General features: G+C 43.8%; 1 protein-coding gene and 1 pseudogene across 6 annotated transcripts in view; both read right to left on the reverse strand.

Moving 5' to 3' along the window:
* LOC131515327 (class I histocompatibility antigen, Gogo-B*0101 alpha chain-like) overlaps positions 1-24,249 on the reverse strand; it is a 554,762-nt gene that overhangs the window by 217,802 nt on the left and 312,711 nt on the right. The gene's annotated exons all lie outside the window — the stretch shown is intronic.
* Positions 300-2,740, reverse strand: LOC131515336 (class I histocompatibility antigen, Gogo-C*0203 alpha chain-like; annotated as a pseudogene).

Genomic DNA, 24,249 nt, shown 5'->3' on the forward strand with positions numbered 1-24,249 from the left:
CACATGAAGAAAGAGTTGTGGGGTCACAGGACCACCTGACTTGCTGGAGGTCTGTCCTGAACAGGGACCTTCCTCTCTGTCCTGTCACTGCTGGGAATCAGGTCCCCATCAGCAGAACTACCAAGTGAAAATCTGTCCTTCATTTTCCAAGTGCTTTGCTACAGAGCGAATGTTAGTAACGGCTCCAGAGTGGGCAGGTACATGTGTGTGGATGGTACTTCCCAGGAACAAGGCAGGACAATGTGCTACCTACAAAACTCCCCAAGGGGACTAGAGACCCAGATCTCCCCACTCTGTTCCTGAGAACTTCTTCCTCCAGATCACAGCTCCAACCACCACAGTGACCACAAGGACAGCCACACCAGCAATGATGCCCAGGATGGGGATGGAGGGCAGAGAGGATGGCTCTGGAAAATGAAGGAAGGTGAGGGGCCCAGACCTCTGGCTTCAGTCCTGACTCTGAAATTTCCAGAAGGGCCCTGCTTTTCCTGACACGGGGCTCTACCCCCAACCCTCCTTACCCCATCTCAAGGTGATGGGCTCGGGCAGCCCCTCGTGCTGCACATGGCACGTGTATCTCTGCTCCTCTCCAGAAGGCACCACCACAGCCGCCCACTTCTGGAATGTTCCATCTCCCGCAGGCCTGGTGTCCACAAGCTCTGTGTCCTGGGTGTGGTCCTGCCCATCATGCTGCCAAGTCAGGGTGATCTCCGCAGGGTAGAAGCCCAGAGCCCAGCACCTCAGGGCCACCTCACGGTCAGAGATGGGTGGCAGGTCACCCGTGTTTTGGGAGATTCTGAGGAAGAAGAAACAGAGAATCCACACTGTGGTTTAGCTTTATGGGCCACTGAAACTGCATCCACGTGACCATCCTGAGGTGGACAGGACCACTGGTCTGGAAGGAAGAAGCACAAAACCCAGACCCCAGTCTAGCCTTTGGGATCTCCTGATCCTTGGTAAGTTCTGGAATCAGGGAGAGAGCCCAGGTGGGAGGCTGCAGATCTAAAGTGGGGAACACACTATAGTTCTGACTGTGGTGGAGGGTGAATGATTCAGAAAACCGGGAGTCAGATCTCCAAAGATGTTCTCAGGGAGATCAAGGCCTTGAGAGGGAAGGTCATGGTTCACAAGGTGGCTGCCAGGGTCAGAGGGAACTGCTGATGGGTTATTTCAGGGATGGTCTCAACCTGGATTCCAGGGGGAGACTGGATTCCTCACTGCCCTTTAGAGAAAAGCGCCCTCTAGGGGAGTTACTCTCTAGTAGAAGTATGAACACCGAGGCGGATCTCCCTCTTCCCACCCGGGGAGGGGCGCTGTTCTGACACTGAGTCCATTTTTCCTTTCTCGTGGGAAGCCAGCCCCAGTGTAAGGGAGATTGGGGAGGCCCCGCGGACCTGTACCTGCGCGAAGCAGCGTCTCCTTCCCCATCTCCAGGTACCTGCGGAGCCAATCCAAGCACATGCCCTCAGCGTAGTTCCCGAAGTCTTCCGCCACACCGGCCACCTCCCACTTGCGGCGGGTGATCTGCGCCGCGGTGTCCGCCGCGGTCCAGGAGCGCAGGTCCTCGTTCTGGGCAATGTAATCCTCGCCGTCGTAGGCCAACTGACTGTACCCGCGGAGGAAGCACCCATCTGGCCCCATGTCACAGCCATACATATCCTGTAAGGTGTGAGACCCTGGTCCCCACCCTGCCCCCGCAGTCAGACCCGCCAACGGAGCCCTGACCCCGCGGTCAGCCCCCAGACCTTCCCAGTCCCAACAGGCAAGCGACTATGTCCAAACCGAAAGTGAAACCGCTTAAAAGCTCCCGCGGGCTCTTCCCGGGTTGAGGGACTGCCATGCCCGGGGCGGGCCGCGGTTTCCCGCAGACTTCGGGTGGCGCTCGGACCCAGACTTGGGGCGACCCCGGCCCATCAGTGGGGATGGGGGTCATGATCCGGGCCAGCTCACCGGACTCGCTCTGGTTGTAGTAGCCGAGGGCAGTCTGCAGGCTCACTCAGAAAATCTGTGCTGTCTCCTTGACCCTCCGCGTCTCCCGGTCCCAGTACACTGGCCCCTCCTGCTCCAACCACTGCGCCCGCGGCTCTACCCTCGGACTTGGGGCATCGCTGTCGAACCGCACGAACTGCTTGTCGTCTACGTAGCCGACTTCCAAGTAGCGGGGCTCCCCGCGGCCAGGTCGGGACACGACGGTGGAGAAATACCTGAGGGAGTGGGAGCCTGAGGGCGTGGAGGGGCTGAGACCCCGCCCGACCCTCCTCCCGGCGCGGGGCCGGGTCCTTGGTGGAGGTGGCCGGGAGGGCAGGACGAGGGGGACCCGAGTCGGGGAGAGCAGGGCAGAGTGGGAGAGAGATCGGGAGGACAGGCCAGGGCGGGGACGGGTGGGGGTCTGGGGTGGGAGCGGAGGACAGGCACCTCCCCCCGGGGTCCTACGTCCTCGCCGGGCGGTCCCCTTGCCCCTGAGTCCCTTTCCATCAGACCCCGCACTCACCCGCCCAGGTCTGGGTCATGGCCAGGGCCTCCGACAGCAGCAGGAGGAGGGTTCGGGGCATAATGACCCGCTTCTTCAGGGTCTGGAGAGAATGATTCGCAGTTGGTAGCGGGGTTGGGTGCGGAGACTTGGTAACAGGGGAACTTGCGGTGCCGCTGATTGGCTTCCCCGGAAACCCGACACTAATAGGAGTGTGAACTGAATTGCGTCATCAGTATCCAGGCGGAAATACCTGACAATGATTGTAGAAAGAGAAGTGGAGGGGCGCCTGGGTGGCTTGGTCGGTTGAGCTTCTGACTTTGGCTCAGGTCGTGAGTCGGTCTGTGAGTTTGAGCCCCACCTCGGGCTCTGTGCTGACAGCTCAGAGCCTGGAGCCTGTTTCGGATTCTGTGTCTCCCTCTCTCTCTCTGCCCCTCCCCTGTTCATGCTCTGTCTCTCTCTGTCTCAAAAATAAATAAACGTTAAAAAAATAAAAAAAATAAAAAAGAAAGAGAAGTGGAGATTGGGACCCCTCAACACAACCCTGGAACCTGAGTCCTTGAGAGCCAGCCCCAGGGACCAGGGACTGCCCAGACCCTCTCACCTCACAGAGCGCTCTTTGTCACAATCTCTCCCTGAGTCGTGGCCCAGGAGCTGTGTGAGTCAGTGATTCTCCCAACATTTTGTTCTCAGGTTATCTACACAGTCTTACAAATTACTGAGGATCCCAAACAGTCTTACAAATTACTGAGGATCCCAAGGATAATTTTGTGTCTGTGGATTATATCTATCAATATTTACCATAATAGGAATAAAACAGGTTTAAAAATTTATTAATTCATTTATGGTCGTATTAATAACCCATGGCATGAAAACAGAAATACTGTTTTTATGAAAAAGAACCATTTCCCCAAATAAACAGGGTAGTGAGAAGACTGGATTTTGTTATATTTTCCATTTTTGCAAATCTCTTTCTTGTCTGTCTAATTAGAAGACCACTGGATGTTCAAATTTGCGTCTGCATTTATTGTGTTGTTTTGGTTGAAATATATGAAGTAATTTACAACCCTGCAACAATGTAATAATAGTATGTTTCATAACCTTTTCAAATAATTATGAATATTCTTCTTTGATACTATATTAAAACAACACAAATTGTACTTTCTCTAAGGTAATTTGCAAAGTAGAACCTGAAACAGCATCATTGACTGTCTCCTTCTGTGTCACATTAAACCCATAGGCCCATCTGCACATTGAATGGATCTTGTACTAATGCCTGATTGTTTTTTTTTTTTTTTAACGTTTATTTATTTTTGAGACAGAGAGAGACAGAGCATGAACGGGGGAGGGGCAGAGAGAGAGGGAGACACAGAATCGGAAGCAGGCTCCAGGCTCTGAGCCATCAGCCCAGAGCCCGATGCAGGGCTCGAACTCAGGGACCGCGAGATCATGACCTGAGCTGAAGTCGGACGCTTAACCACCCAGGCGCCCCAATGCCTGATTGTTTTAAAGTGTCATTTCACTATGTGATATAGATAGTGTTTGTTAGATTGGAATGGAATTATCAGAACGTCACATTTGTTTTAATATTACCACAAATCCCAACAGAAAAGTTTCTCAGTATGAGAAGCTGTCAGGCTTATTGGTGGATCACAAGTTTTCCAAAATGTTGATTTTCTCTTGAGAGCTTACGTTTTATCAAGGTAACAAGTACTGCCAGCTGTCTCATGTGAGCTGATTTTCATGAAGGGATAGGTTCATGTTCATTTTTAAGAAACTATCTGCCAAATATCCTAGGCTAAATAATCCAAATTTCTGTGTCATTCATTCTTTCAAATAAAAATGGCATTCTGCAAAAGAAAAACAAACACATAAAAAGCATTTCAATTAAGTTCATGGAGATTATTTTCCCTGGGGCTTAGGGATGTAGCAGAAGTGCTATACATCCCAAGTCATCATATAACACATATTTAAAATGTGGATTTAAGGGGCGCCTGGGTGGTTCGGTTGGTTGAGCATCTGACTCTGACTCTGGATATCAGCTTATGTCATGGTCCCAGGGTCCTGGGATCGAACCCCATGTTGGGCTCTGCACTGAGTGTAGAGCCTGCTTAAGATTCTCTCTCCCTAACCTTCTGCCCCTCTCCCCTGCTTGCACTCTCACTCTCTCTCTAAAAAAATAAAAAAATAAAGAACATGTGGATTTAAGAATATTTTGGTAAAGATAATAATTTTTAATACTTCAGGGCATTTAAAAAAATTTTTTTAACGTTTATTTATTTTTGAGACAGAGAGAGACAGAGCATGAACAGGGGAGGGGCAGAGAGAGAGGGAGACACAGAATCTGAAACAGGCTCCAGGCTCTGAGCTGTCAGCACAGAGCCCGACGCGGGGCTTGAACTCACGGACCGTGAGATCATGACCTGAGCCGAAGTCGGACGCTTAACCGACCAAGCCACCTAGGCGCCCCAATACTTCAGGACATTTTAAAGTGATACTAATATATATATTTAATGGAAGTAAGTAGTGGTGAAGAATAACAACTATTGTAGTTTGGACCCATAACCTCCATTCTGGCTATGTTTTACCTCACTGTGAATGTCAACATAGTAAAAAGGCAAATACTGTCTATGTACTATCATGAAAATAGTTTAAACCCCATGGATTCTGTGAAAGGGCCTCAGTGACTTCTGGTGTTCCACAGACCACACTTTGAGAACTGCTGCTCTGAATAAACCTGGGAGGGTCGCCCAGCTGATCCCTGCCCTGGCCTCTTCTTAGCAAAATCCCTTTCCCTGAGCTGGACTTGGCTCTGATAACTTAGCTCAGAGTTTAGCCCCTGAGGGCACATGGGACAGAACTCACCTCCTGGAAGTTTGCTGCCAGAGTGTCCTCAGTCTGGGAAGGGAGGTGGAGGGGCCAGTATTTCCTTTTGTAATTGGGAACAGTTTGTGCCTGAAGGCACCAGACCCATGCATGACCGACTTTGATTTTGTGATATACCACCTTACTATGTATTCGCATCCCAGAGATCTCATGTAGTCTGTAAGAGAAATAATATTGGTCTTCACATTTTACATGTACCTAATGCATCTGACTTGAGGCCCATAAAGCATGCAACGCAGTACTGTCCAATACAACATCCTGTAATGAAGGAATTGTTCTATATCTGCCCTGTCCAGCATGGTGGCCACAAGCTGCATGTGGCTCTTGAGATACAGGTGGCACTTGAAATGGGGCTAGTGTGCTGAACAGTTGCATTTTTAATTATTTCAAAGGAATTTGAATTTAAGTAGCCATATGTGGTTAGTAGCTACTAGTTTTAAAAATTTATTTATTTTGAAGGGGAGAGGGACAGAGAGAGAAGGAGAGAGAGAATCCCAAGCATGCTCTGTGCTGTCAGTGCAGAGTCCCACGTAGGGCTCGATCCAAGAACTGTGGGATAAAGACCTGTGCTGAAATCAAGAATCAGTCGCTTAACCAACTGAGCCACTCAGGTATCCCTAGTAGTCTCCATTTGGGCAGTACATATCTAGAACGTTCTTGGTTTTCAGAATCCTCCTCAAAATAGATACTATGTGACTCATAGGTTTATGTATACTAAATTTATCTTCGTATGGAAGTCATGGATTTGTCTATGTGTGTTTGAGACATACCCTTGAGAGTTTAATTAATAATGTGTTATAACTGCTAAAGTGTATAGAGATTAACCAAAACGTGATGTATCAAATCAAATTCACTGTTCAAAAATGCCCATCACTGGAGGTAATTTTAGTTTCTATTACCTTGGGTGACTTGGTGTTTGTGTTAACCTGGTAAACATAAGCAGGCACGTAGGTCTTCACTGAGCCCAAGAGAGAGGATTTATTGAACACAACATATATGAGCTACCTTGTAGGCCCTGCACATACTTGTAAAAATCCTAAAGCAGAAGATGTACCTCTTAGATTCCACCACCTTAGAATCTTTTACCTGTTGCTCTTTTGCCCAAATTCAGACATTTCTCTGTGTTTTCCTTTACCCTTGAAACCCTCTGCTCTTCATTTCTACCAAGGTGAAAATATACATGAAACATTTATAATTGTGGGATGAAGAATTCTGTAAGTGTGGCCCAATGATTTGAAAATCATGATATGAAAATGATAAAGCCAAACAAAATTTCTGCATGTCAAGCACTCACAAAGATTCAAACACATGTCGTGATCAAATTAAAAGACACAGAAACAATTTTGACAGACAAAAGGGTAACATGCTTCAATATTCTCAATATCCAAAGACCACCAGGAGCAGCTGTGGGCATTCAAGTTGGATCTATTACTTGTTGCACTGAGAAAGAACGCACTCCTTTGGGGCCATGAGGCATCTTAATATGAAGGTGTTGGAACCTATAAGAATATAAGCTTTGGATGGGTGTTTGGGGGAGGGTTTGTGGAAGCTGGGGCGCACTCCTGGCTGCATGTTGTGAGCATGTGTGGGCAATTCTATGCTTGACCATCTGAGTGAATTTCATTTCTAAGCAGGACAGACCAGAGTGATGATAAAGCAGTAAGGGTAAAGAAGCAGTGATTGGTCACATTAACCAGCACAAGGAGATGTTGGGTATTTTGTGGGTTGTACAATGCCTGTTTTGTCTGTAATTAGACAAAGCAATGTCATGGTTTCAGAGTGTCCTTGTCTGATGTTGATGTTCTTGAGATGACTGGCTCATGTCCCACAGGAATAATATGGCCCAGTGGTGTCATCGGTCAGCTTCTGACCACACTGTGGCCCAGCTGTCAGTGTCAGGCCTGTTGCAGATGTGGGGGCTGCTGTTTATTCCCTCTTCCATTCCATATTTATTTTATTTATTTATTTATTTATTTTTTTTTTAAATTTTTTTTTTTTAACGTTTTTATTTATTTTTGAGACAGGGAGAGACAGAGCATGAACGGGGGAGGGGCAGAGAGAGAGGGAGACACAGAATCGGAAGCAGGCTCCAGGCTCTGAGCCATCAGCCCAGAGCCCGACGCGGGGCTCGAACTCACGGACCGCGAGATCGTGACCTGAGCCGAAGTCGGACGCTTAACCGACTGAGCCACCCAGGCGCCCCTCCATATTTTAAAATAACTACAATCCATTTGAAAAATTATTAAAGAATTGGTGTTTCCATTTCTTTCGGTAAATACCCAGGAGTGGAATTATTGGGTGATGCGGCAAATCCCTATGTTGTAAACCTGAAAGTGTGTGTCAACTGTAATAAAATAAAAAAATAAACAGAAAAGAAAAAAGAGAATTAAGAATATTAGAAAACAATTCAGAAGGGAAGAAATGAAACATCAAAAAAATATATTGGTGATAAGTATGCATAAAGAAAAATGAGAATGTGGATAAGAAATGGGAATACAACTTAGAATCTATCAACTTGGCAAAGATGAAGCCAGGTGATGAGAGTGTCCAACAGATGGTCGGGAAAATACACTGTCATAAAGGGTGATGGTAGTGAAAACTGGTATAAAGTTAGAAAAAAATTTTTTTTAGTGTTTAATTATTTTTGAGTGTGTGTGTGAGAGACAGTGTGTGCAAGCAGGGGATGGGCAGAGGGAGAGAGAAATACAGAATCTGAAGGAAACTCCAGGTTCTGAGCTGTCAGAACAGAGCCTGATGCAGGGCTTGAGCTCATGAGCCATGAGATCATGACCTGAGCTGAAGTCAGACGCTTAACCGACTGAGCCACCCAGGTGCCCCACTGGTATAAAATTTTCAAAGGTTCTTCTGAAAATGTCTCCACAATTTAAATCTGCTTATATTGTAACACAGACATTTTCTTTTAGGAGTTTATCTTGAGATAATCATACTTTTTTCAAAAGTATATTTTCAAGGATGTTTCTTGAATTGTGGTTTATAAAGAAAAAGCAGAACTTTAAGTGCTATAATCAATATGATGATGGTATGTATAAATAGTGGAATATGTCTCAGGCATTATCACCATGTGATGTACACAGAGGGTCAAAGTTAATCTTCAAAGTAAACCCAAGAGGCACCTCATAGGGGATCCCTTTGTACAGACAGGGAAAGGGAGACTTGGAATAAGGAGGTGGTGGAACCAGGGTTAAGATTTGCTTTTAGAGACCTATTGATTTGTCTGTCCTTGGATCCCTGTCCATAAGGAGGTGGGTATGACTGTGCACTCCATGCAAGTGAACTGTTACAGTGTTCCAGAATTTTCTGTGATGGGAGGCTGTTTAGCTCAGAATCTAGGAGGACATTAAGTGGCAGTGTGACTTACCTGCTCAAATCAAACTAAAGCCCATCATCCAGTATTATACATCTTGAGGCCTCCAGTAGCTCAGGATCAGCTGGACTCCAGAGCTACAACAAAGAGCAAGGGTGAGACCCTGGTCATGCAACACCAGCACTGTTATGTGGGAGATGAGCATTTAGCAGAAATGACAGAGATAAATGTAAGTCACTCCTGAAATAAGTGGTGTGTGGAGAAAGGCCATGATATCATGAAAGCAGATGACCAGGAGACCTAACAGGTCCCCTACCGCTAGTATCAATCATATCTACAGTGTGTAAAAGACATATGGATATGAAACAAAAACACGATTATACACAGTGGTATATAACCATAGAATAGGAAAGAGCCCTTGGAAATTAAAAATGTGACCATAGAGGGGTTCCCCTGGGTGGCTTAGTTGATTGAGTGTCTGACTCTTGATTTTGGTTCAGGTCATAATCTTGTGGTTCATGGGTGTGAGACCCGCATCAGGCTCTGAGCTGACAGTGCAGAGTTGGCTTGGGATTCTCTCTCTCTCTCTCCCTCTCTCTCTGCCCCTCCCCCATTCGCGCGCGCTCTCTCTCTCTCTCTCTCTCAAAATAAATAAATAAACTTAAAAAATGACCATTGAAATGAATAATTTAGTCAATAAAGTGGATGATTACAGTTGTACTTTCCCGTAGTAGTACAGTTGGGAAGGTGATGTCAGCAGGAGAGAAGACCTGTTTGGCTCTCAATCAAGTGACTCCAATAAGTTAATAACAGTAGTTTTAAAAAGAATGGAGAGACGGGGTGCCTGGGTAGCTCAGTTGGTTGAATGACCGACTTCAGCTCAGGTCATGATCTTGAAGTTCATGAGTTTGAGCCCCGCATCGGGCTCTGTGCTGACAGCTCAGAGCCTGGAGCCTGCTTTAGATTCTGTGTCTCCCTCTCTCTCTGCCTCTCCCCCACTCATGCTCTGTCTCTCTCTGTCTTTCAAAAATAAAAAAAAACCACTAAAAAAAAGAATGGAGAGTAGGAAATGATAAAAAACAATTTTAAGAGTATTACTCAGGGCGCCTGGGTGGCTCAGTCGGTTAAGTGTCTGACTTTGGCTCAGGTCATGATCTCACGGTCCGTGAGTTCGAGCCCCACATCGGGCTCTATGCTGACATCTCAGAGCCTGGAGCCTGCTTCCGATTCTGTGTCTCCCTCTCTCTCTGCCCCTCCCCCGCTCATGCTCTGTCTCTCTCCGTCTCAAAAATAAATAAACATTAAAAAAATTTTTTTTAATAAAAAAAAAAAAGAGTATTACTCAATGTTGACAGGGAAAAACACACATGTTGAAAGACCAAACCAAATTATTATTATTTTTTTTCCTTCCAAGATTTTACTTAAATTCAAGTTAGTTAACATATAGTGTAGTTTTGGTTTCAGGAGTAGAATTTAGTGATTCATCTCTTGCATATAACACTCAGTGCTCATCCCAACAAATGCCCTCCTTACTTCCCATCACCCATTTAGCCCATTCTCCCAACCACCTCCCCTTCAGCAACCATCAGTTTGTTTTCTATAGTTATGAGTATCTTATGGTTTGCCTCCCTCTCTGTATCTTATTTTATTTTTCCATCCTTCCCATATGTTCATCTGCTTCATCTCTTAAAATCCACATATGAGTGAAATCATAAGGTAGTTTCTTTCTCTGACCAACTTATTTTACTTAGCATAATACGCTTTAGTTCCATCCACATTGTTGCAAATGGCAACATTTCATTCGTTTTGATGGCTGATGTTCCATTGTATATATACCACATCTTTATCCATTCATCAGTCAATGGACATTTGGGCTCTTTCCATAATTTGGCTATTGTGGAGAGTGCTGCTATAAACATATAAAGGTGCATATGCCCTTTCAATCAGTATTTTTGTATCCTTTGGATAAATGCCTAATAGTACAGTTGCTGGATCGTGGGGTAGTTCTATTTCTAAGTTTTGAGGAATCTCCATACTGTTTTCCAGAGTGGCCTGCATTCCCCACCGCAACAGTGTAAGAAGGTTTCCCTTTCTCCACATCTTTGCCAACATTTATTGTTTCCTGAGTTTTAAATTTTAGCCATTCTGACAGGTGTGAGGTGATATCTCATTGTGATTTAATTTGTATTTCCCTGATGATGAGTAATGTTGAGCATTTTTTCATGTGTCAGTTGGCCATTTGTATGTCTTCTTTGGAGAGATGTCTGTTCATGTCTTCTGCCCATTTCTTAACTGGATTATGTATGTTTTGGGTGTTGAGTTTGAAAGATTTTGTGGATTTTGGATACTAGCTCTTTGTCTGATATGTCATTTGCAAATATCTTCTCCCATTCTGTTGATTGCCTTTTAGTTTTGTTGATTGTTTCCTTTGCTGAGCAGAGGCTTTTTATCTTGATGAAGTTCCAGGAGTTCATTTTTGCTTTTGTTTTCCTTGCCTCCAGAGACATATCTACTAAGAAGTTGCTGTGGCCAAGGTCAAAGAGGTTGCTCTCTGTGTTCTCCTCTAGAATTTTTCTGGTTTCCTGTTTTATATTTGGTCATTTTATCTATTTTTAATTTATTTTTGTGTATGGTGTAAGAAAGCGGTCCAGTTTCATTCTTCTGCATTTGTCTGTCCAGTTTTCCCAACACCAATTGTTGAAGAGACTGTCTTTCCTGCTATGTCAAAGATTAGTTGACCATATAGTTGTGGGTCCATTTCTGGGTTCTCTATCCTATTCCATTGATCTGTGTGTCTGTTTTTGTGCCAGTACCATACTGTCTTGATGACTACAGGTTTGTAATACAGCTTGAAGTCCAGAATTATGATTCCTCCTGGTTTGGTTTTCTTTTTCAACATTACTTTGGCTATATAGTGTCTTTTCTGGTTTCATACAAATTTTAGAATTGTTTTTTCTAGCTCTATGAAGAATGCTGGTGTTATTTTGATAGAGATTGCATTGGATGTGTAGATTGCTTTGGGTAGTATAGACATTTTAACAATATTTGTTCTTCCAATCCATGGTCATGGAATATTTTTCATTTCTTTTTTTAATGTTTATTTATTTTGAGAGAGAGAGAAAGAGAGAGAGAGGGAGAGAGCGAGTCGGGGGGGCAGGGCAGAGAGAGAGGGAGACAGAGAATCCCAAGCAGGTTCAACACTCAACATGGAGTCCAATGTGGGACTTGATCTCATGATGGTGAGATCATGACCTGAGCCGAACTCAATAGTAGATGCTTAACCGACTGAGCCACACAGGTGCCCCTGTTTTTCCTTTTCTTTGCATCTTCTTTAATTTCTTTCATAAGTGTTCTATAGTTTTCAGAGTACAGATCTTTTACCTATTTGGTTAGGTTTACTCCTAGGTAGCTTATGGTTTTGGGTGCAATTGTAAACGGTATCAGTTCCTTGATTTCTCTCTCTGTTGCTTCATTATTGGTGTATGAAAATGCAATAGATTTCTGTACCTTTATTTTATATCCTGTGACTTTGCTGAATTCATGTATCAGTTCTAGCAGTTTTTTGGTGGAATCTTTTGGGTTTTCTACATAGAGTATCATGTCATCTGCAAAGAGTAAAAGTTTGACTTCTTTCTTGCTGATGTGGATGCCTTTTTATTCTTTTTTGTTGTGTGATTGCTGAGGCTAAGACTTCCAACACTATGTTGAATGGCAGTGGCAAGTGTGAACATCCCTGTAGTGTTCCAGACCTTAGGGAAAAATCTCCCAGTTTCCTCCTCCTTGCGGATCATATTAGCTGTGGGTCTTTCATATAGCCTTTATGATGTTGACATATGTTCCTTCTATCCCTACTTTCTTGAGGGTTTTTATGAAGAAAGGATGCTGTAATTTGTCAAATGGGTTTTTTGCATCTATTGAGGGAATCCCATGGTTCGTATCCTTTCTTTTATTAATGTGATGTATCACGTTGATTGATTTGCAAATATTGAACCACCCCTGCAGCCCAAGAATAAATCACACTTGATCATGGTGAATAATTCTTTTAATGTATTGTTGGATTCAGTTTGCTAGTATCTTGTTGAGAATTTTTGCATCATTGTTCATCAGGGATATTGGTCTGTAATTCTCTTTTTCAGTGGACTCTTTGTCTGGTTTTGGAATCAAGATAATGCTGGCCTTGTAGAATGAGTTTGGAAGTTTTCCTTCCATTTCTATTTTTGGAACAGTTTCAAAAGAATAGGTATTAATTCTTCTTTAAATGTTTGATAGAATTCCCCTGGGAAGACATCTGGCCCTGGGTTCTTGTTTCTTAGGCAATTTTGGATTACTGATACAATTTCTTTACTGGTTATAGGACTGTTCAATTTTTCTATTTTTTCCTGTTTCAGTTTTAGACCTACCCAAATTATTTTTTTTTAAGTTTATGTATTATTTATTTTTGAGAGAGACGAAGAGTGTGAGCAAGGGAGGGGCATATAGAGAGGGAGACAGAGAATCCCAGCCAGGCTCTGCACAGAGCAGAGCCTGATGCAGGGTTCAAACCCACAAACCGTGAGGTCATGACCTGAGCTGAAATCAAGAGTCAGATGCTTAACCCAGTGAGGCACCCACACACCCATAGATCTACCCAAATTCTTTAAATGTTTTTTATTTTTGAGAGAGAGAGGGCAGAGAGAGAGACGAGAGAGAGAGAGAGAGAGAGAGAGAGAGAGAGACTCAGAACCTGAAGCAGACTCCATGTCAGTGCTGTCAGTACAGAGCCTGACGTGGGGCTCGAACTCACAAACTATGAGATCATGACCTGAGCCAAAGTTGGACACTTAACCAATTGACCCAGCCAGGTACCCCAAGATCTACCCAAATTCTTTAAAAAAAATTCTTTTAATGTTTATCTATTTTTGAGAGAGAGAGAGAGAGAGAGAGAGAGAGAGAGAGAGAAATGAGGGAGGGGCAGAGAGAGAAGGAGACAGAATCTGAAGCAGGCTCCAGTCTCTGAGCTGTCAACACAGAGCCACCCATGAACCGTGAGACTGTGACCTGAGCCAAAGTCTGACACTTAACCAACAGAGCCACACCGGCACCCCTACCCAAATTCTTAACTAGAGTAGATTAAAGGAGACCCACACCAAGAGACAGCACAATAAAATGTCAAAAAGAGGGTAGAGGAGCAGAGACCTTGAAAACTCCAAGACACAACACAGGCCTGGCAGTTGGAAGACATGACACATGGTCCCCATATCCTGAGGACAGCTGTGTCTGGCACAGAGTCTCAATCCCAGGGCAAGGGTAGCCTAAAGGCACATCAGATGTTTAGATGTCAGTGTCTACTTTCCACGTTCCTTTCCACAGGATACCACTAGGCAGTGGGGGAAATGATAGAGGAAACCAAAAGAGGGAAGCATGTGGGATCCAGGCAACAGCAGCCAGAAGGAGACAGGCAGAGAGCACCCAAGATGAGCTGAAGGGGATCCAGGTATCAGCCCTGCCCCAGGTGTGCAGACATCATGTCCACATGGGGCAGGACTGAGGGCTGTGGGCCAGGTGTCTGCACAGACATGAAGATAATGGAATAGTGGATAGGCTTGAATATATTCATGAAGATTTACCTGGGGGGAGCTTGGGAAGGAATTATGAGAACAACAGAAACTAAGCAAATGAAGGGATAAGATGTTTATTTACTCCAGGGAAATTAAAAAGTTGATTCAGGAAAGATAAAACAATCATAGTCTACTGAATGCTTATTTGTGATGAGCATTTCATGGTCATAATAATGCACACACTGAACTAACCAAATTATAAAATAATTATATGGGGCAAATGGGAGTGTGTGAAAGAAGAGTGAATTCAGTAAAGAGGATGCATAAACCTGAAAAGCAGAGAATGAGTCTGAGAAGCAGGATATTTAGAGACACACAAGCAATAACCAGAGAATCAGTGAAAGAACTAATGCAGGTGGTCTCTGAGATTCCGGACATGGGGGACATGGGGGACATGGAAGATTGGGGACATCTGTCTTGATATCAAGTACTGCAGAAGTATTTGGCTTTTTTTTTTTAACATTTATTTATTTTTGAGACAGAGAGAGACAGAGCATGAATGGGGGAGGGGCAGAGAGAGAGGGAGACACAGAATGGGAAGCAGGCTCCAGGCTCTGAGCTGTCAGCCCAGAGCCTGACGCGGGGCTCGAACTCACAGACCGCGAGATCATGACTTGAGTTGAAGTCAGATGCTTAACCGACTGAGCCACCCAGGCACCCCAGTATTTGGCTTTTTGAAACTCGGTGCCTCTATCCATTTGTTACAAAGACAACATGGTGAGTAAGAAATGGAGTCAGGAAGGGAGGCCTTAGAGATGGGGCAGGAGTTAGAGGAGTCATGGGAGTAAGTGTTGGATTTTTATGAGATGATTTTGTTTTGATTTATTTAGTTTTGTTTCATACAAACAAAACAGCATGTTCCTATGGGAAATGGATGATGCTGGTGCCCAAATTGAGGGGTTAGGGTAGCCTGAGACAGAGGGGTGCCTCCACTATCACTGCTTAGAAGGTGAGTACACAGGTTCAGATGTGGGGGAGGAGGAGAGGGGAGAGTGCAGTTGTCTCCTTCTTTTCTGAATGAGAAACAAAGGAGCTCATCATCTCAGGGAGGGATCAGGGAGGGGGTGCAGGAGACTGAGAAGGGGGGAGGAAGTAAGAAGCAGCCCTCTCAGGAGGGGGACAGTGAGCTGACTGGGGAAATGGCATTTAGAGAGAGAAAGGCTGGGGCCCCTGAGCTCTGTGCTCATTACCTTAGAGTGAGAGAGTTCCAGCATCAGGAGCATCTATAATAGACTAGAAGAAAATGCAACAAAATAGCTCAGGTGTGAGAATTACCATCCTTTTTACTTTGTCATCATTTGCTTTTCTCATTTTATAATTTTTCTACAGGGAATATACATAACATTATATATATTATACATCACACAAACACATCATAATCAGATTATAAACATTTTATTATTTACAATTTAAAAAGGAATGCAGATGGTAGGAAAGTCAGTAGCTTAGACCACAGAGCTGGAAGAGTGGATCTGTCTGTCTACAGTCTGGGCAGTGTGACTGTGTGAGAACACAGCTTTTGCTCCATTTCTCAGGACTCTGTTCTTCAGTGGGGGCTAAGCAGATCTTTCTCTTCCTTTTGAGGTGTGGATATTTATTTATTTACTACTATTTTGTTAGTTTTAATGCTTTTTGTAGATTATGATTTTTCTATGTTACATGTTATTTGAAGCTATTTTAGTGGGAACATTTGTCCACATAGTCTAGCCCACCTGCTTCAGAGACGGAAATTCAAAGGCAAAATAGTTCACTGAAAAGATGATTGGTTCTAAAGCAGCAGATGAGAGCCTGAGTCTTAAATTATGGTCTGAGGCTGATCTGTCAAGTATTTGGGATTTTAAAGTAGTTTATTTTTTGAAAACTTTATTCATGTACACACAAGAGAATTCAATAGATACTCAAAAATATACAAAAATAAAGAAGTCACATGATAACCCCTCATCCCCCAGTCACCCAAGTTCTCTACCCAAAATAATCACAGCAAGCCATTTCTCCTTTCTCCTACCCTCCCCCAAAAGCATCTGTGCATATGTGTCCACTGTTACATCAGGAAAGAAGCTCAGGCCAGAGACTGGTAGAAGATATTTGCAAATCACATATTTGATAAAGGACTTGCTTTAGAATAACCATAAAACTGTTAAAAAGTGACAATAAGAAAACAAGTCATTAAAAAAAATGAGCAAAAGCCTGAGCAGACAGCTCACCAAGAACATATACTCCTGGCGAATAAGCACATGAGAAGGTGCTCACAGCAGGTGTCATTAGGGAAATGCAAAGGGAACAACAGTGATCTGCTATCGCACTCCTGTTAGAATGGTGGGAATCCAAACACTGATAATATCAAGTGCTGACTAGGACTTGGAGCAACAGAAAGCCTCAGTCACTAATGGCAAGAATACAAAATAGCACAGTCACTGTGGGTGTCAGTCAGCAGTTTCTTGTAAAGCCAAACACAGACTAAGCATGGGAGCTGCTGATCCCTCTCTGAGGTGTTTACCCAACTCATTAGAAAACTCATGTCTGCACAACAACCTGCATGTACATTTGCGTAGTGGGACAGCCCTTAACTGTGGACTGCACATCGTGACTTCCTTCCAAAGACTACTTTATGGAAAGGGACAAAGCATAAAAAGGAATTTCACAGGAGGAATCTGGGAAAGATGACCTTAGCCAGCTGGTGAAGGGTAACTTCATCAGTGATGACCAAGTGATCACTGTATGCTCTTGATATGTTGTGTTGAGAATGGCCCGTCCAGTTGTGATCTTCTCAAACCCCATTAGTCTTGGGCAGCCTAATTCACAATGAGAGATAGTCTACAATATACCTGAAAGTTCTCCTCAAACATATCAACATCATCAAAATAAGGAAAATCTGAGAAAGAGTCACAGCCAGAGGAGCCTGAAGGAGACATGATTGGGGCTTAACTCAGTGTGGAATCTTGGATGGGATCTTGGAAGAGAAAACAAAACCAGTGAAACCAAATCTCAGGTAGAATTCAGTGGTAACGTATGAATATTGCGTCATTATCTGTGTAAATGTATGAGGGTTAGGGCTGGTAAATCTCCAACTTTTATAAAATAAAGGAGCTCCTTTTTTGAAATAGCCCTCAGAGAGGGAATAGGTCAAGGAGGAACAATGATCTACTTTAAAGTTTTCCCGGCAATATCACCAAGAGGCTGGAGAGAGGGGTTGTAGGGAGGACAGATGGAAACTGCACCAACAGGACAGGGCTCTAGAGCACTCCTTTCCTCTGATCCCTGCCCCACCCCTGCCCCCAGGGCTGCTCAGAAGGCACCTTCATCCCCTCACCTCTCCCTCCATGCTCAGCTTGCAGGTCAGCCATCTGGGCGTGACTCAGCTCAGCCCAGTCCTCTCCCCTGGCGGTGCAGAACCGGCCAGCGGCAGCGCCCCCGTGTGGCCACAGGACTGATGAGAGAAGACCTGAGAGCCCTTTGAGGTTCTCCCCAGGGACTGACTTCTCCTTGGCTTCCAGCAGCTGCACAGGGCTGTGCATACAAGGGAAAGCCCCTCTAGTGTCAGGTCCCCAGTCTGAATTGACTCCCAAAATACACGCTGGCACAGGTGCTTTCTCCATTGAAAGACCATGGACTTTGGCCTCAAGGAGGAACAGAGCTTTGGGTCATAAATGCTGCTTCTATGCCTGCAGTGCAGCACAAACATCCTGGATGCCCTCTCAATGGGACCTTGACCCCAGAGTTCCTGTCAGTTGTTCTGGCTGCTGCTCCAGGGAACCAAGGTCCTCCAGGGAAACAAGTCTGGATTCTCCATTCCTAAGATGTGGTAGAAGAAGGGGAAGAGGAGGGGGTGGAACTCCCCTGGGTAATGACCTAGAACCTGGGGAGGTTCCTGGAGAAGTGAGCAAAGGTAGGAAATAGCGACATTAGGGGATAGAGGCCAACAAGGATGCAGGAGGAGGAACCAGGGACCAGAGGTCAGGGGAAGGGTCATCTTAGGGGACCCTTGTGGGGGGAGGAGGGGTTCTGTCTGGAAGAGGCACGGGGTCATCTGGCTCAGGCCCTGGTAGACATCTTTGTTTTGCATCTGATGGTCATTACACAGGGGTTAGCTCTGTAATTGGTCAGGAAACTGTGCTTAAGTCTAGGTGTTTTTCCATACCTAAGGTACAGATGTTTCAAATATCCTGGATGAAGGGAAAGTAAGAGAGAGGGGAGGTTGTTAAGGGGCTTCTTCTCTTCCAGAGCAAGACCCCCTTATGCTGGTGAGGCAGGGAGAGTCAAGGAACTAAGAGGAGGGATGAGCAAGGTCTCTGCACCCTGAAGGGACCTGGTTTCTAATTCTGGAGTTTCCATTTCCTACTCTCTGGGTTAAGATTTCAAGCTGCCTGCTGTCCCACCTGTGTCACAGCCCCTGTCACCTGGAGACATTCTGTATTTGTGAAGATGGGCTCTAGGAGGAGCAGCCCCAGGGTCTCGGGCAGGGAGGTGCCCCGCATGTGGGGCTTGGAGGGAGGACATGGGATGGAGGCTGGACGCTGCAGGGGCTACAAGGAGATGAGTCATGAGTCAGATCCAGGCTTCTGCCTAACATTTTCCCCATCATCCAAATGTATCTCTTCTCCTCTCCCCAGGCCTGAGGACTCAGGCATCTCTACACCATGTCCAAGATTGACAGGGGAAGCTTGTATGCAGGGATCAGAACCCCACAGCTGGAGCCTGGAGGGAGGCCCCCTCCCTCACCTGGAGAGCCCAAGACCCTGGAGTGCTTCCTTTTCTACCCCTTGGTACATCTTTGAAAGAGCGATCTGCTGTCTGGGTCCCTCAGGCCTGGGCTTCCTGTCCCTGAAAACTGTGAAATCACAGCCTCTGCTTTTGTTGCATCTACAGACCTCACATTGTAGTTTCTGTACATTGTCATTCAGGTGCAGAGAAACCTGACATCCCTGTGATTGTTTCTCTAAGCCATGATGACCCAGGGGTTTGATATATGTTCTAATTTACAAATATTTGGGGATTTTCCAAAGATGCCCATGTTACAGATTTCAAATTTAATGTCACTGTGGTCACAGAGTGTACTCTATAATATCACTGCCTTTACGTTATTGAGACTTATTTTAGGGCCAGTCGGTGGTCTATTCTGGCTCACAGTATGGTTGAAGTCCTTGAATCCTTACTTGTTTTATTAATGAGAGAGGAGAATTTATCTCTAAATATAATAGTTAATTTGTCTATTTCTTTACCATTCTTCCACTTTATGTGTCACCTGTTTTAGAGCTCTGTACTGAGGGTCTTCTCCATTCATTACTTTGTCTTGCTGCGATGCTGACCTATTATCCTTATAGAACATCATTCTGTGTCTAGCGTTGCTACTTGTGTAGCAGCCTATTTTACTTCAGATTAATGCAACATTCCATATTTCTTATGCTTTTTATTCCCATGGGATACTCCTTAACCTTTGAACTTTTAACCTGTTTCTGGTTTTGTAGTGCAAGTGTTTCTGTTCTACATAGCATATAGTCTATGTTGATATTTATGCAGTCTGATAGTCTCAACCTTTTGATTGGAATTTTAGTTGGTTTATATTTAATATGATTCCTGACATAATAGAATTTGGGCCTGTCCTTTTGCTATTTGTTTCTGAATTGTCTCATGTCTGTTCCATTCTTGTGCCTCCTTTCTTACCTTCCTTTGTTTCAAGCAAATATCTTTCGTTTATGATTTTAGTTTTCTAGTGACTTTTAAGCTATAATATTTTCCATTAAGTTATATTGAAGTTGTAGGATTGAAATCTGTGTCATTAATTTTTCACAATCTACTTAAGGCAACATTGACCTCCATCTGGTAAATACAGGATACTTGCAGCTTTAGAGCTGCATTTACCCCTCTACTAGTATTGCTACATGTATCACCAACATACATTATAAATCAGACAATATCGTACTACTTAATGTTTGGGACAGTCACTTGTCTTTTAAGGAAGCTAAGAAGAAAATGTACATACATAGAAAGTCCCATTTCTGTTGTTAATTACTCCATTCTGAATATGAGTTACCATCAGTGTCATTTCTTTTTGGTCTGCAGGACTTCCTTTATAATTAGTTCAGGGCAGGAGAGCTGGCAATGAATTCTCCTCAATTATATTTATCTATATTACATTTATCTAAAGTTTATCTCTTCATTTATGTTTACCTAGTTCATATTCATCTTTATTTTGCCATTTCCTCCCTTCTTTTGTCTCATTTCATAAGGCTTTCATTTGAGATAAAATTTCCCAGGTGTGAATGCACAGTTAGAGGAATGTCACCAATGGTTTAGACTCATGGAACTAGTAACACGAAGAGTATAGAGAACAAGTCCCTTATCCTGAGTTTCCTAATGCCCCTTTGCATCTGGTCCTCGCCCTCTGCCCCCAGCCCTGGGTGACCACTGGTCTCCTTCCTGTCTGCACTCGTGACATTTCTCATTCTATTAGATTTATCTCCAGGGGCCTCTCTTTATCTCCTGCAACGTGTTCTCTTTTCAGATCTCTTTTATTACTGATATTAATATACCAGCTTCCTCATGTCACAGTTTGCCTGGCACAGATGTTCCATCTGCTTAAGTTCCATTTGTGTCTTCATAGTGAAAGTGCACATCTTGTACACAGCATACAGTCAGCTTGTGTCTTAGCTGCTCTGCACACTGGTGACCCATCTTTTTGGGACATGTGACTGTGTCTGCAGTGGCTTCATGTCTTCAGTCTCCATCTCTAGAGGACTTTTTTCCTTTTCTATGTCTCTGCCCCTTTCCTTGAAAATTTCCAGCGTTCCTGCTGATCTCTTACTTCTAAACTCTCACCTCACATTCCTTCTGACCCCACCCCCGCCCGCTCTCCAGCACCTGCCTCCTGTAAAGTGTCTGTGATGCCAGCACCCATGTCCAGGTACCAATGTGTGTATCATCATTATGCATCGAAGTGTCACAAATTATAACGCAATTCTGCAGCTTCAAATGACATTATTATGGCAATAAATTCCTGTGAATCAGAAGTGTAAGGACAGGGGGGAAGTGTAAGGACAGCTTTTCATTAGGTTGCAGTGGAGATGGGACTAGAATCACAGTGATGCAAAGGCGTGACATGGAGGATCTGAGTTCATGCTCTCACGTGTGGCTACTGGCAGAGAGCTTCAGTGTCCACAGTCTGCCAGGGGGAAGCCTCAGCTCCTCACTGCATGGGCCTGTTCACAAGTGAGGATCTTTCTGACAGGGCACTTGGCTTCTTCCAAAATCCATCATTTGAGAGAGGGAAAGAAAGAGAGAAGAGAGAGAGAAAAAACTATGGTCCCTTTGAGACCTAAACTCTGAAGTCACACACCAGTACATCTCCCTTATTTTGCCCATTAGAAGTGAGTCACTGAGTCCAGTCCACATACAAGAGGAGGAGAATTAGTTCTACCTCTTCATGGGGGTAGTGACAGTGAATTTGTGAACATTTTAAAACTTTCATGCCCTGTGTGGAAGGTGTCATTAACTCTGTTGCTTTGAAGATCTGTCTTCTCTTTGATTCTCCTCACGCGGACATGGATGAGCCTTGGTGTGGTTTTTTCTTGCTTCTCTTGTTTGGTGAGTGGTGAGCTTTTCAGATCTATACGCTCAAGGTTTTTGCACTAAATCAGAAGAATTTTCAAACAAGATTTCTTCAAATATTTTTCTGCTCTTTTTTCTCCTTCTCAGTTTTGGATTTTGATTGCCTATTTGCCTTTTTTATTCTCCTGTGGATTTCTGAGGTTTTGTTAGTTTCTCTTCAATCATTTCACTCTGTTTTTTTTTTTTGGATTGGGTAATTTCTACTGATTTATATTCAACTTCATTGATTCTTCATTCTTCCTTCCCAGACCTTCAGTGGAGTTTAGCGATTGAACTTTCATTACATTTCCCCCCCTTTCAGTTCTAGACTTTCTTTTTTTTTTTGTATTTATTTATTTATTTATTTATTTATTTATTGTCAAATTGGCTAACATACAGTGTGTAAAGTGTGCTCTTGGTTTTTGGGATATATTCCCATGGTTCATCGCTACATACAACACCCAGTGCTCATCCCAACAAGTTCTCTCCTCAATGCCCATCACCAATTTCCCCCTCTTCTCCACCACCCCATCAAACCCCAGTTTGTCCTCTGTATTTAAGAGTCTCTTATGGTTTTCCTCCCTCCCTTTCTGTTTGTAACTATTTTTCCTCCTTCCCTTCCCCCATGGTCTTCTGTTAAGTTTCTCAAGATCCATATGTGGGTGAAAACATATATCTGTCTTTCTCTGACTGACTTATTTCACTTAGCACAATACCTTCTAGTTCCATTCATGTTGTTGCAAATGGCATGATTTCATTCTTTCTCATTGCCAAGTAGTATTCCATTGGATATATAAACCACAATTTTTTTATCCATTCATCAGTTGATAGACATTTAGGCTCTTTCCATAATTTGGCTATTGTTGAGAGTACTGCTATAAACATTGGGGTACAAGTGCCCCTATGCATCAGTACTCCTGTATCCCTTGGGTAAATTCCTACCAGTGCCATTGCTGGGTCATAGGGTAGGTCTATTTTTAATTTTTTGAGGAACCTCTACACTGTTTTCCAGAGTGGCTGCACCAATTTGCATTCCCACCAACAGTGCAAGAGGGTTCCCGTTTCTCCACATCCTCTCCAGCATCTATAGTCTCCTGATTTGTTCATTTTGGCCACTCTGACTGGCGTGAGGTGATATCTGCGTGTGGTTTTGATTTGTATTTTCCTGATGAGGAGCGATGTTGAGCATCTTTTCATGTGCCTGTTGGCCCTCTGGATGTCTTCTTTAGAGAAGTGTCTATTCATGTTTTCTGCCCATTTCTTCACCGGGTTATTTGTTTTTCAGGTGTGGAGTTTGGTGAGCTCTTTATAGATTTTGGATACTAGCCCTTTGTCCGATGTGTCATTTGCAAATATCTTTTCCCATTCTGTTGGTTGCCTTTTAGTTTTGTTGATTGTTTCCCTTGCTGTGCAGAAGCTTTTTATCTTCATGAAGACCCAGTAGTTCATTTTTGCTTTTAATTCCCTTGCCTTTGGGGATGTGTCAAGTAAGAAGTTGCTGTGGCTGAGGTCAGAGAGGTCTTTTCCTGCTTTCTCCTCTAGGGTTTTGATGGTTTCCTGTCTCACATTCAGGTCCTTTATCCATTTTGAGTTTATTTTTGTTAATGGTGTGAGAAAGTGGTCTAGTTTCAACCTTCTGCATGTTGCTGCCCAGTTCTCCCAGCACCATTTGTTAAAGAGACTGTCTTTTTTCCATTGGATGTTCTTTCCTGCTTTGTCAAAGATGAGTTGGCCATACGTTTGTGGGTCTAGTTCTGGGGTTTCTATTCTATTCCATTGGTCTATGTGTCTGTTTTTATGCCAATACCATGCTGTCTTGATGATGACAGCTTTGTAGTAGAGGCTAAAGTCTGGGATTGTGATGCCTCCTGCTTTGGTCTTCTTCAAAATTACTTTAGCTATTCGGGGCCTTTTGTGGTTCCATGTGAATTTTTAGGATTGCTTGTTCTGGTTTCGAGAAGAATGCTGGTGCAATTTTGATTCGGATTGCATTGAATGTGTAGATAGCTTTGGGTAGTATTGACATTTTGACAATATTTATTCTTCCAATCCATGAGCATGGAGTGTTTTTCCATTTCTTTGTATCTTCTTTAATTTCTTTCATAAGCTTTCTATAGTTTTCAGCATACAGATCTTTTACATCTTTGGTTAGATTTATCCCTAGGTATTTTATGCTTCTTGGTGCAATTCTGAATGGGATCAGTTTCTTTCTTTGTCTTTCTGTTCCTTCATTATTAGTGTATAAGAATGCAATTGATTTCTGTACATTGATTTTGTATCCTGCAACTTTGCTGAATTCATGTATCAGTTCTAGCAGACTTTTGGTGGAGTTTATCGGATTTTCCATGTATAATATCATGTCATCTGCAAAAAGTGAAAGCTTGACT

This window comes from Neofelis nebulosa, chromosome 6 (genome assembly GCF_028018385.1).
Source record: "Neofelis nebulosa isolate mNeoNeb1 chromosome 6, mNeoNeb1.pri, whole genome shotgun sequence".
Taxonomy (NCBI): Eukaryota; Metazoa; Chordata; class Mammalia; order Carnivora; family Felidae; genus Neofelis; species Neofelis nebulosa.